This window comes from Crinia signifera, chromosome 2 (assembly GCF_055691185.1).
Source record: "Crinia signifera chromosome 2, ASM5569118v1, whole genome shotgun sequence".
NCBI classification, from domain to species: Eukaryota; Metazoa; Chordata; class Amphibia; order Anura; family Myobatrachidae; genus Crinia; species Crinia signifera.
In genome coordinates, this window is record NC_139218.1 from 365,404,177 (window position 1) to 365,416,683 (window position 12,507).

Sequence of the window (12,507 nt, forward strand, 5' to 3'; positions counted from 1 at the left end):
ACGGAGCGCAATATAGCACATATAAGTGTTTTTCCATTTTTTTCCTTTGGGACTCAAATACAATAAAAACGGTACTCATTTCCTAGCACGGTGCCAACGATTTTAATTGTAGGCATCGGGTCGGAAAAATTGGGTCGATCGCATGCAACCAAATCGCATGCGATGGGACGCGACCGACCCGATTTTTACATTGTAGCCAATGTAAAATGGTCCCTGAGACCCGATTTTACATTGGACCCAATGTAATTGCCCCCCAGACCCCAATTTTCATTGTATACCCACCCTGATGGGTGAAATGCCCCCCATTGTTAACGCCACCCCACGATGAACGCCAACCCGAAGCGCAGCGAGCCCGCGAGGGGCGGCGGTACGCGTCCTCCGATCTTTTCATACCCCCACTATCCACATCGGCGTGTAGTTGATTTTATATAGCGTGGCGAGCGCAGTGAGCCACCGAGCCCGAAGCGTGGCGAGCGCAGCGCATTACTTCACAGGTATTAAGCGTCGGTGGCTTGCCACACTATCTAAAATCAACTCCACACCGACGTGGATAGTGGGGGTATGAAAAGGTCGTAGGACGCGTACTGCCACGCTTCGGGTTGGCGTTAATCGTGGGGTGGCGTTAACAATGGGGGGCCATCCCACATACAAAAGACCCATCAGGGTGGGTATACAATAAAAAAAAATCGGGTATATTGGGCCATTTAACATTGTTCCCTATGTAAAATCGGGTCCATCGCATTGTATGCCATTATAATGGCATACAATGGACCTGATTTTACATAGGAATTTAACATTGAATACAATGCATTCAATGTAAAATCGGGTCGGGCGCATCGAATGCCATTATAATGGCATGCGATGGACCCGATTTTACAATTGTCGGGAAAGGTGAAAAAAAAGCCTGAAATCGGGTCGGTCGGGTCCCATCGCATACCTTAACTTAAGGTATGCGATGGGACCTGATGGGCGCCGTGCTAGGAAACAAGTACCATAAAAACTTATGTAGAACTTCCTTCAGTATAGTTAAATTGGGATTACAGATGGATGCCGAGCATGTGAGATGTTTGCGCGTCCCTGTTCCTGCGATCGGCGCAGGTCAGCTTAGGCGCGCCGGTGCTAACAATGTCCACGGCTCCATCTGTAAATTCCCATTTGACAAACTTGAAAACGGGAGAGACAAAGGTGATATTACCTAATTTTACGGTTAGTTTAGACATGTATACAAACAATGCATGGTAGACATGTCAAATGTCCACATTCTGGACTTTTTCTATCATACCCCTGTCAAAATAAAGGGGGTATTCAATCTACCCCCGCTATTCCCAACGAGGGAAAAAGCGGCTGGGCCCTATTCAATGCTGACTTTCCCGACGTATCATCTTGCGGCCACGCCCCCTTCTAGGCATTCGGCAGGCGGGACATTGAATCCCGCCTGCGGAATCACCGTCGAGCCAGCCGAGAATGGGACAGGGTCACGGCTGTCAGGCCCGTCCGACAGTCGTGACCCAGAATTGAATATCCCGCAAAGCATTTGGGTCCATTGCCATGCCAAATAATTTAGTGCAATAGAAAGGACTTCTACGTTCAGTGACCATGTCAGGTAGTAGTGGGCTATATCTTATACATTTAGGTAATCTCTATTTTAGATTTTTCCACAAAAATCAACATTTCCCACAGAACATAACAAAGCACAAATTATATAGCTAAACCTAAATGCACATCGCCTTACATTTATCCCTTTGAGTGCCAACGTTGCTGTGACAGATGTGCAAGATATCCGCTAAACATGCCGGCCTCGCTCACAGCTGTTTTTTTTTTTTACGGGGGCACAATATTTAACTAAGCTTCAATCAATTGACTTTAGATCATTTGCCGGCAATAACTTAGGTGATTCATATTCCTCGACTACGGCCCTGGCATTTAGCAACGCTGGTACTCAGAGGGTTGTCCAGCTCACCAGTACATGGAGCTCAGGAATATAAAACAGAGAATGCCCAATACTTTTATGACCTGGCCAGAAGTACATGGACACTTGAACATAACACACATAACCATGGTACCCAATATTTAGGTTGCCCCCCCCCCCCCCCCTTCACTCCTGCTATTACAGATTCCGCTCTTCTGGAAACACTATACATCACATTTTGTCACATGGCTGCGGGGATTCAGATCTATTCTTCCACAAATGCATTAATGACATTAGGAACTGGTTTTCCAATTCATCCCAAAGATGTTTGATGGGGTTGGGGTCATGGCTCTGCAGGCCAGGTCAGGCCTCCACACCAAGCTTAGCAAACATTTTGTTAATAGACCTTAACTATGGCCCTTATTCTGATCGGTGCGGTAATATCCGCGTGCGTTCGTGCCGCCGATGTTTTGTGTCTGCGCATGTGCAGAGGCGTCTCTGCGCATGTGCGAGCGGGGAGTACGGCCAAATCCCGCATGAAATGTGAACACTCCGAACAGGGGGTGGAGAGGGGCGTGAAGGGCTATTTGGGCTCATTACCATATGCATACGCCCCGCGTTTCATGGGAGTTCCCATGAAAACGCTGGGCGTACGTATGGTAATGTGGCCGTGACGCACGTGTAGGGGGCGGACATATGACATCGCCGGATGTCAGCTGCCCGCCCAGATCCCTGCTTTTGCACGGAAAAATGTCCGTGTGGTCTGAGGTTGCGGGAGCTGGTGGACCACTCGGTCTGCGACCATCGAATGATGGGGGAGGTTCCCTGAGATGGAGGAGGCGTATTCCGTGAAAAATACACGTGCGGTCCGTTCGGCCAGCTTCTTACCGCGTACGGAAGGAGTTGGCGATCCGTATGGAAGGCGGGGTTTCGCACGCACGGTCCTGGCAGCATATTCGGATCCGGCCGCACCAATCAGAATAAGGGCCTATGTGCACTAGCATGCAGGGTATCAAGATGGAACACAGTATATAGTCATTTAGGCGGCACAGAGGGTTGACAGTTAAATGGTCGATATGTTGACAGAATCAAAATGTTGACATGCAAAGGGGCAAAGCAGAATATGGTTACACATAGTTTTCATGATTTATTATGGTTGTTCAGGTTATGGTAAAGGCTAGGGTTGTGGTTAGTCATTTGGAGATACAGGTCGAGTATCCCGTATCCGAATATCCGTTATCCGAATTATTCCAAAAACCATACATTCCAGAAAGTGAAGAATTTTTTTTTTTTGTTGATAAAAACTCACTGTAACAGCATCACTGGGTACATGATATGTAACTGGCACTATATATGTACAAGACAATGATTGCTTGGCTTTCAAATTCAATATCTGAGATAGTACACAAATTTTGTTTCATGTTTTGAAACCTTGTTTTTTGAACAAATAAAATATATTTGTGTGTATTTTATGTGATAATAAAATATATGTGTGTGTATTTTATGTGTTTATACAGCATAAATGCAAGATACTTAAAAAAACATCATTGAAATATTAAAATATTCCGAAATACGGAATAATCCGTTATCCAAAATTCTCCTGGTCCCGAGCATTTTGGATATGGGATACTCAACCTGTATTAGGGTTGGGCTTATGTAGGGGATGGTTAGGGTTAAGCACTAGGGGGGAGGTTAGTCTGCTGTAGGGGATGGTTAGGGTTGGGCTGCCCTTGGGATGATTAGGGTTATGCACTGGGGTATGGTTAGGCCACTGAATGGGATGGTTAGGGTTAATTACTTGAGGAGGATTAGAATAAGGCACTTTGGCATTGCCGGAGGGGATGGTTAGGGTTAGGCTGCTGGAGGGGATGGTTAGGGTTAGGTACTTGGGGAAGGATTAGGCAATTGGGAAGGGTTAGGCTGCTGGAGGGGATGGTTAGGCACTTGGGGAAAGATTAGGGTTAGGCAATTGGGAAGGGTAAGGCTGCTGGAGGGGATGGTTAGGCACTTGGGGAAAGATTAGGGTTAGGCAATTGGGAAGGGTAAGGCTGCTGGAGGGGATGGCTAGGGTTAGGCACTTGGGGGATGATTAGGGTTAGGCAATTGGGTGTGGTTAGTTTTTCAGAGGACATGGTTAGTGTTAGACACTTGGCAGAGCGTTCGGATTCGGTGGTGGAAGGGAAAAGTTAGGGTTAGGCACCAGTGTAAGAGTTACGCACTAGGGGCATATTTAGAGAAGAGTAACGTGTAAAAAAGAAACACCTTCACCATTTATATTTTGCGCATAAATCTTATGACCTTGCCAATTTATGTCCATGCCGAAAATTTAATGCGTCAATCTTTTGACTCTCTATGTACTGTGGATCTTTAAATCCACACTCATCATGCTAACACAGGGAAAGACCTTAATCAACCTGGCTCCACAAAGTGGGAAGCACACAATCCTCTGGAATGTCCTTCTATGCTGTAGTATTAAGGCCAAACAGTTAAAGCACAGCCCAAAAACTTTATTCCTCCTCCACCAGTTCCCAGCACGCATTTGGGGAGAAGGAATTCTCCTGCCATCTATGATACATACAGTAGATTGTTCCTCAGAATGACAAATGGTAAAGCCTGATTTGCCATTCGCATCCATAGATACAGAAGCAGCTTTTGCAGAGTGGATCTGCCTGGACCGAGCGGCATGTGTGCTAGGGATGGACATCGGAAGCCCACCATCAAATAATGAGACAGAAAGGTACAGTATGCAGATTGGAAACTGTGAGCTCAAGCAGCAGCAATAGAACACATCTGGTAATATGATTCACTCTTCATATATACAATACAATACCAAGAGAAACACCAGTATCTCCTAGGGCACTGTTGAAGTGTCTTTTAATACAATTTTTATCAAGGGAATGGTACCCAAAAGAGAAGAAATAAAAGTACCATAGTGTAATCCTGTCATAAGACAATAATTGAATGATACAAATCTATATAGTAGTAGGACCCGTACCATTCCAAAAGGTCTACAAATTGGTGGTTAGAATTACATATGGGGGGACAGTGATGTCACCTCAGGTTTTAAACCACTCCAATAATTCAAAATTTTGGACACATAGGGTGAAATTTAATAGGATGAGAGATTTAGAAAGTGAGAGACTTGGTAAGAAATCTCCAGGGTTTTTTCTAAAGCGGCAATCATTTACACTGCAAAACCAGTTTTGTAGTGTAAATGATTGCTGCTTTAAAAAAAATTGTGTTTTTTTTACCAAATCTCTCACTTTCTTAATCTCTCATCCTATTAAATTTCAACCTTAGGATGAAAAAACATTGGTGATCGTGTGATACACTTTTAATGACAAAAACATTCGGTGTGAAACAGCAGACCCTTACCATATAATGTCATCAAAACAAAATGCAGACAATAAAGGCACGATAGAATACATAGGCGTCCAGCCCTAGGGGCCTTCAACAGATCAAGTCCTGGCGGTCCACGCCTTTTACCTTCGGGCCAACATGTTTCGATATACCAGGTATCTCTTCCAAAGCTAGAACTGGCCTTGAAAAAGATATCTGGTATATGGAAACGCATTGGTCCGAAGGTAATAGGCCCCAATTGAAGGCCCACCAGGGATGCCTTTGTATTCCATGCCTTCATGGTCTGCATTTTGTTTTATAGAGAACATCATTTAGGGCCTTATTCTAGTTCACTCTTTCTGACAAAATCCTTCTTAGATGGACAAAACCATGTGCACTGCAGGGGGGCAGATGTAAAATGTGCAGAGAGAATTAGATTTGGGTGAGTTATTTTGTTTCTGTGCAGGGTAAATACTGGCTGCAGTATTTTTACACTGCAATATAGATCTCACTTTGAAGTAAAACCCCACCCAAATCTAATTCTCTCTGCACACGCTACACCTGCCCCACCTGCAGTGCACATGGTTTTGTCCATCTAAGAAGGATTTTGTCAGAAAGAGTGAACTAGAATAAGGCCCTTAGTGAGGGTCTGCTGTTTCACACGGAATGTTTTTATATATTTTGTATTAAAACTGTATCACACAATCACCAATATCTCCATCCTATGTCCAAAACTTGGAATTGTTGGAGTTATTGGAGTGGTTAAAGCCTGTGGTGACGTCACTGTCCCTCCATATGTGATTCGGTCTAAACAAATTTGTATTTGTACACCCTGCACCCATTATAGATACGTCTATGCTTCCAGGTGTCCAGACAGATGCAGGAGCTTCTCCAGTCACTAGTACAGGGGTTCCCAATCTTTTTAGAATCACGGCACCCTAGAGTACCACAATTTTTCCACGGCACCCCTAGGCCCAAAAAAATATATATAAAATGAAGTATATTGTGTTTATATGTGCTTCTAAGGTTCAGTTATGTGGTAAAGGGCAGGATTTGCTTCTGATTGTACACAAATTTATGATTGGCAGCCACCAGCACTGGTTTTGTCAATAAATAATTGATCATAAATAATTTGAATGGTCCTGGATGACCAACCCGAGGCACCCCTGCAAGTGTCCCGAGGCACCCCAGGGAGCCGCGGCACACAGTTTGGGAACCACTGCACTAGTATTTACACATCATATGTCACATTATGGCATTGCTAATAGATAACCGATACAAACTACTCAGGGATTACACTTTATGGTCATATCGGAGCGCAGGAGATATCCTACTTCCTGCTATTGAGCATCCATGTCAGGTGATGGGAATACTCTCCCTAGTGATAAAGAGATGTCAGGGAGTACAGCACCACCCACACCAGCAGATCCTATTTCTCTGTACTCTGCATCACCTGTCATTTGGCCAATGCCAGTCCCAGCAACGGTTATATAGTGACAAATACAGATTCCACAGAACAGGGTGTGGGTTTGGCTGGGAACACTGTATTTCCTGCTGGCTACATGATTCACGAAGCTCTATTTGTGTGGGCTGCATACAAGGAAAGTGTTGCTCCTCTGAAATTAAGATGTCACAATTATGCTCTCAGTTATAATATATCACTTTACAGATTGTGCACATAGTTATATAGTGTATCTGATCTACTCATTTTGACCCACCCAGTGTGAAGTGACTTACCTGCAGCTGTCTGCCCTGTGGTGGTCTCAGAACCTCAGTGAAAGGCAAGCCAGCGTGTGCACACAGAATACAGCTATTACTGTAACTTATGTACTGCACAGCTCAGAGCACTGTTCCTGGCAGGGAGGAGGAGACACAGAACCTCTTCCTGGCTCACCTTAAAGGGACAGCAGAGAAATCCTGGCAAGCTCTCCGCAAATGTTAGTAACCAGCTGAATTGCTGTAGGCAGGGCTAAATTAACAATAGAGTGGATGAGGCTATAGCTCCAGGCCTCTGCAATAAAACAGGCCCATCATCGTCACAGTATGCCAATGTTTCATATCTGTGTTACTCACAAAATGATGCAATAATTGTTCTACTTTTATGCATTCAGGGAGACAATAGTGGCCAATAGTGCTATATGGGGTGTACACCAGGGCCTATAAAAGGAGGAGCATCAGGGGTAGCCACCCGCCACCCCCCACAAATCGAGGCTCCCACACACTGTCTTCCCGAAGTGGCAGCACTACTAAAACCGGAGCACAACATTTAGCTGTGTCGCTGAGATCTTTTTTTTTTTTTTTAAGATAATCTTTATTAACCCCTTCCTGACACAGCATGTTTTTGCCTTCCTGACAGAGCCCTTTTTTTCAAATCTGACATGTATCACTTAAGTGGGGATAACTTTTTTTTGCTTTTACTTATCCCAGTGATTTTGAGATTGTTTTCTCGTGACACATTGTACTTCAAATTAGTGGTAAATTTGGGTCGATACAGTCTGTGTTTTTTTGTGAAAAATACCAAAATGTCGTAAAAAAATGGAAAATTTAGCAATTTGCAAAATGTTAAATTTTCTGCTTGTGAGACAAATAATCATACCACTCAAAATAGTTAATAACTAACATAGACCATATGTCTACTTTATGTTTCCATCATTATTTCAACTTCCTTTTAATTTTTTTGGACACTAGGAGGCTTACAATATGAATAGCAAATTCTCAAATTTTCAAGAAAATTTCAAACACTGATTTTTTTAGGGACCAGTTCAGTTCTGATGTGACTTTGAGGGACTTGTATGTGAGACACCCCCATAAATGATGCCATTTCAAAAACTGCACCCCTCACAGTATTCAAAACAGCATTTTGGAAGTTTGTTAACCCTTTAGGTGTTTCACAGGAATTAAAACAAAGTGTAGGTGAAATTTCAAAATTTCATTTTTTTTGCAGATTTGCAATTTTAATACATTTTTCTAAGAAACACAGTAGATTTTACTAGAGAAATGTGACTAAAAATTGATTCCCCCAATTCTTTTGTTTTCATAAATATCCTATATGTGGCCCTAGTGTGCACGTTGACCAAACCACAGGCTTCATAATAGAAGGAGCACCTACTTGATTTTGGAGCCTCCTTTTTATGAGATTATTTTTTAGGCACCATGTAGGTTTCTAGGCACCATAAGATGCTAAAAGTTAGGAACCCCCCCACAAGTGACCCCATTTTGCAAACTACACCCCTCAGGGAATTCATCTAGGGGTATAGTGTACATTTCAAACCCCCAGGGGTTTCACCAATTGTGGTACAACTGGGCAGTGAAAATTAAAAATTACATTTTTTACACAAAAATGCAGTTCTGGCTCAAAATTTTTCATTTTCACAAGGAATGAAGGAGACAAAGCACCCCAAAATCTGTGCCCCAATTTCTCCCGAGTACGGCAATGCCTCACATGTGACCAAAAAATACCATTTGGGTGCATGGCAGGACTCAGAAGGGAAGGAGTGATTTTTGGATTTTGCAGCTCAGATTCTGGTGGAATGTTGGTGGGTGCTATGTCGCATTAGCAAGACCCCCCAAGCACCAATACAGTGGAACCCCCCCAGAAGTGACCCCATTTTGCAAACTACACCCCTCAGGGAATTCATCTAGGGGTATAGTGTACATTTCAAACCCCCAGGGGTTTAACCAATTTTTATACAACTGGGCAGTGAAAATGAAAAATTACATTATTTAACACAAAAATGCAGTTCTGGCTCAAAATTTTTCATTTTCAGAAGGCATGAAGGAGAAAAAGCACCCCAAAATCTGTGCCCCAATTTCTCCCGAGTACGGCAATGCCTCACATGTGACCAAAAAATACCATTTGGGTGCATGGCAGGACTCAGAAGGGAAGGAGTGATTTTTGGATTTTGCAGCTCAGATTCTGGTGGAATGTTGGTGGGTGCTATGTCGCATTAGCAAGACCCCCCAAGCACCAATACAGTGGAACCCCCCCACAAGTGACCCCATTTTGCAAACTACACCCCTCAGGGAATTCATCTAGGGGTATAGTGTACATTTCAAACCCCCAGGGGTTTCACCAATTTTGATACAACTGGGCTGTGCAAATGAAAAAATACATTTTTTACACAAAAATGCAGTTCTGGCTCAAAATTTTTCATTTTCACAAGGAATGAAGGAGACAAAGCACCCAAAAATCTGTGCCCCAATTTCTCCCGAGTACGGCAATGCTTCACATGTGACCAAAAAATACCATTTGGGTGCATGGCAGGACTCAGAAGGGAAGGAGTGATTTTTGGATTTTGCAGCTCAGATTCTGGTGGAATGTTGGTGGGTGCTATGTCGCATTAGCAAGACCCCCCAAGCACCAATACAGTGGAACCCCCCCACAAGTGACCCCATTTTGCAAACTACACCCCTCAGGGAATTCATCTAGGGGTATAGTGTACATTTCAAACCCCCAGGGGTTTCACCAATTTTGATACAACTGGGCTGTGCAAATGAAAAATTACATTTTTTACACAAAAATGCAGTTCTGGCTCAAAAGTTTTCATTTTCACAAGGAATCAAGGAGACAAAGCACCCCAAAATCTGTGCCCCAATTTCTCCCCAGTACGGCAATGCCTCACATGTGACCAAAAAATACCATTTGGGTGCATGGCAGGCAGCGGTGTAGCTAGGCGCCATGGTGCCCGGAGCAATGGCATATTTTGCGCCCCCCCCCCCCCCCCGGTAATGAATTGGGGGCGTAGCTAACATGTGTTGGCATGTCACATTTGAAAAGAAAAAACTTAAAAAACGTAGTAACGGAATCTGCTGCGCTATATAAGACACTGTAACGGAATCTGCTGCGCTATATAAGACACTGTAACGGAATCTGCTGCGCTATATAAGACACTGTAACGGAATCTGCTGCTCTATATAAGACGCTGTAACAGAATCTGCTGCGCTATATAATACACTGTAACGGAATCTGCTGCGCTATATAAGACACTGTAACGGAATCTGCTGCTCTATATAAGACGCTGTAACGGAATCTGCTGCGCTATATAAGACACTAACGGAATCTGCTGCGCTATATAAGACGCTGTAACGGAATCTGCTGCGCTATATAAGACGCTGTAACGGAATCTGCTGCGCTATATAAGACATTGTAACGGAATCTGCTGCGCTATATAAGATGCTGTAACGGAATCTGCTGCGCTATATAAGACACTGTAACGGAATCTGCTGCGCTATATAAGACACTGTAACGGAATCTGCTGCGCTATATAAGACACTGTAACGGAATCTGCTGCGCTATATAAGACGCTGTAACGGAATCTGCTGCGCTATATAAGACATTGTAACGGAATCTGCAGCGCTATATAAGACACTGTAATTGAAACTGCTGCGCTATATAAGACGCTGTAACGGAATCTGCTGCGCTATATAAGACATTGTAACGGAATCTGCTGCGCTATATAAGATGCTGTAACGGAATCTGCTGCGCTATATAAGACACTGTAACTGAATCTGCTGCGCTATATAAGATGTTGTAACGGAATCTGCTGCGCTATATAAGACGCTGTAACGGAATCTGCTGCGCTATATAAGACACTGTAACGGAATCTGCTGCGCTATATAAGACGCTGTAACAGAATCTGCTGCGCTATATAAGACGCTGTAACGGAATCTGCTGCGCTATATAAGACATTGTAACGGAATCTGCTGCGCTATATAAGATGCTGTAACGGAATCTGCTGCGCTATATAAGACACTGTAACTGAATCTGCTGCGCTATATAACATGCTGACAGCTGTCAATAAATAAATATACTTATAAAGATATATACAGCACAGCAGGCCAGGGCAGCAGCAGAAGCTAGAGAGATTCAATCCCCCCCCCCCCCTACAAACAGCCCAACCCCCCCCCCCCCTCCCCACGAATCCACCCAAAAAATCCACCACAAAAAAAGTTACCTTGAATAATGGGTTGTTTGTTAAAGAGGCACGGGCGGTCGGCAGCAACACACATTCTTCTCCTCCTCCAGGCTACAGCCAGCGCTTGGGATGGCTGATGATGCTGCTGTAGCCTGGGAGGAGGGAGGCAGTCAGAGACAGGTGACTCCGGGAGTGGGAGGAGTCTGTAGTGTGCAGTTACGCTGCGCTGCTCGGAAGCCGGACCGAGCAGCAGCAGCAATTTAGACAGAGAGGAGGACAGATAGGTCGGAGACTGTCACTGTCAGTGTCAGCCCGCCCCTGGCCCTACCGCCTGTGATGCTTGGCGGCAGGGACCGGGCGAGCAGGGCAGGGCAGGAGCCGGGCAGGGCAGCCGCCGGCGCTGCGCACACTGCCCGGCGTGACACTTGTAGTGCAGGGCAGGCATCATTTGCGGAGGGGGGGCGGGCCGGCGGCGCCATTCGGCCAATCTGCGCCCGGAGCATGAGCTCCGGTGGCTCCGCCCTCCCTACGCCTCTGATGGCAGGACTCAGAAGGGAAGGAGTGATTTTTGGATTTTGCGGCTCAGATTCTGGTGGAATGTTGGTGGGTGCTATGTCGCATTAGCAAGACCCCCAAAGCACCAATACAGTGGAACCCCCCACAAGTGACCCCATTTTGCAAACTACACCCCTCAGGGAATTCATCTAGGGGTATAGTGTACATTTCAAACCCCCAGGGGTTTCACCAATTTTGATACAACTGGGCTGTGCAAATGAAAAATTACATTTTTTACACAAAAATGCAGTTCTGGCTCAAAATTTTTCATTTTCACAAGGAATGAAGGAGACAAAGCACCCAAAAATCTGTGCCCCAATTTCTCCAGAGTACAGCAATGCTTCACATGTGACCAAAAAATACCATTTGGGTGCATGGCAGGACTCAGAAGGGAAGGAGTGATTTTTGGATTTTGCAGCTCAGATTCTGGTGGAATGTTGGTGGGTGCTATGTCGCATTAGCAAGACCCCCAAAGCACCAATACAGTGGAACCCCCCCACAAGTGACCCCATTTTGCAAACTACACCCCTCAGGGAATTCATCTAGGGGTATAGTGTACATTTCAAACCCCCAGGGGTTTCACCAATTTTGATACAACTGGGCAGTGAAAATGAAAAATTACATTTTTTTACACAAAAATGCAGTTCTGGCTCAAAATTTTTCATTTTCAGAAGGTATGAAGGAGAAAAAGCACCCCAAAATCTGTGCCCCAATTTCTCCCGAGTACGGCAATGCCTCACATGTGACCAAAAAATACCATTTGGGTGCATGGCAGGACTCAGAAGGGAA

The 12,507-nt window shown here is 44.6% G+C and overlaps 1 protein-coding gene across 7 annotated transcripts in view; it reads right to left on the reverse strand.

Moving 5' to 3' along the window:
* PARP4 (poly(ADP-ribose) polymerase family member 4) overlaps positions 1–12,507 on the reverse strand; it is a 186,215-nt gene that overhangs the window by 136,653 nt on the left and 37,055 nt on the right. For 2 of the 7 annotated variants that reach the window (XM_083169957.1, XM_083169958.1), the window contains exon 1: positions 6,986–7,304. The exons of 2 other annotated variants lie outside the window; for them this stretch is intronic. The gene's annotated coding sequence lies outside the window, so the exon portion shown is untranslated. Of the gene's footprint in view, positions 1–6,985; positions 7,309–12,507 lie in introns of those variants that run through there. 3 more of the 7 variants (XM_083169959.1, XM_083169956.1, XM_083169952.1) reach the window with 3 other exon arrangements.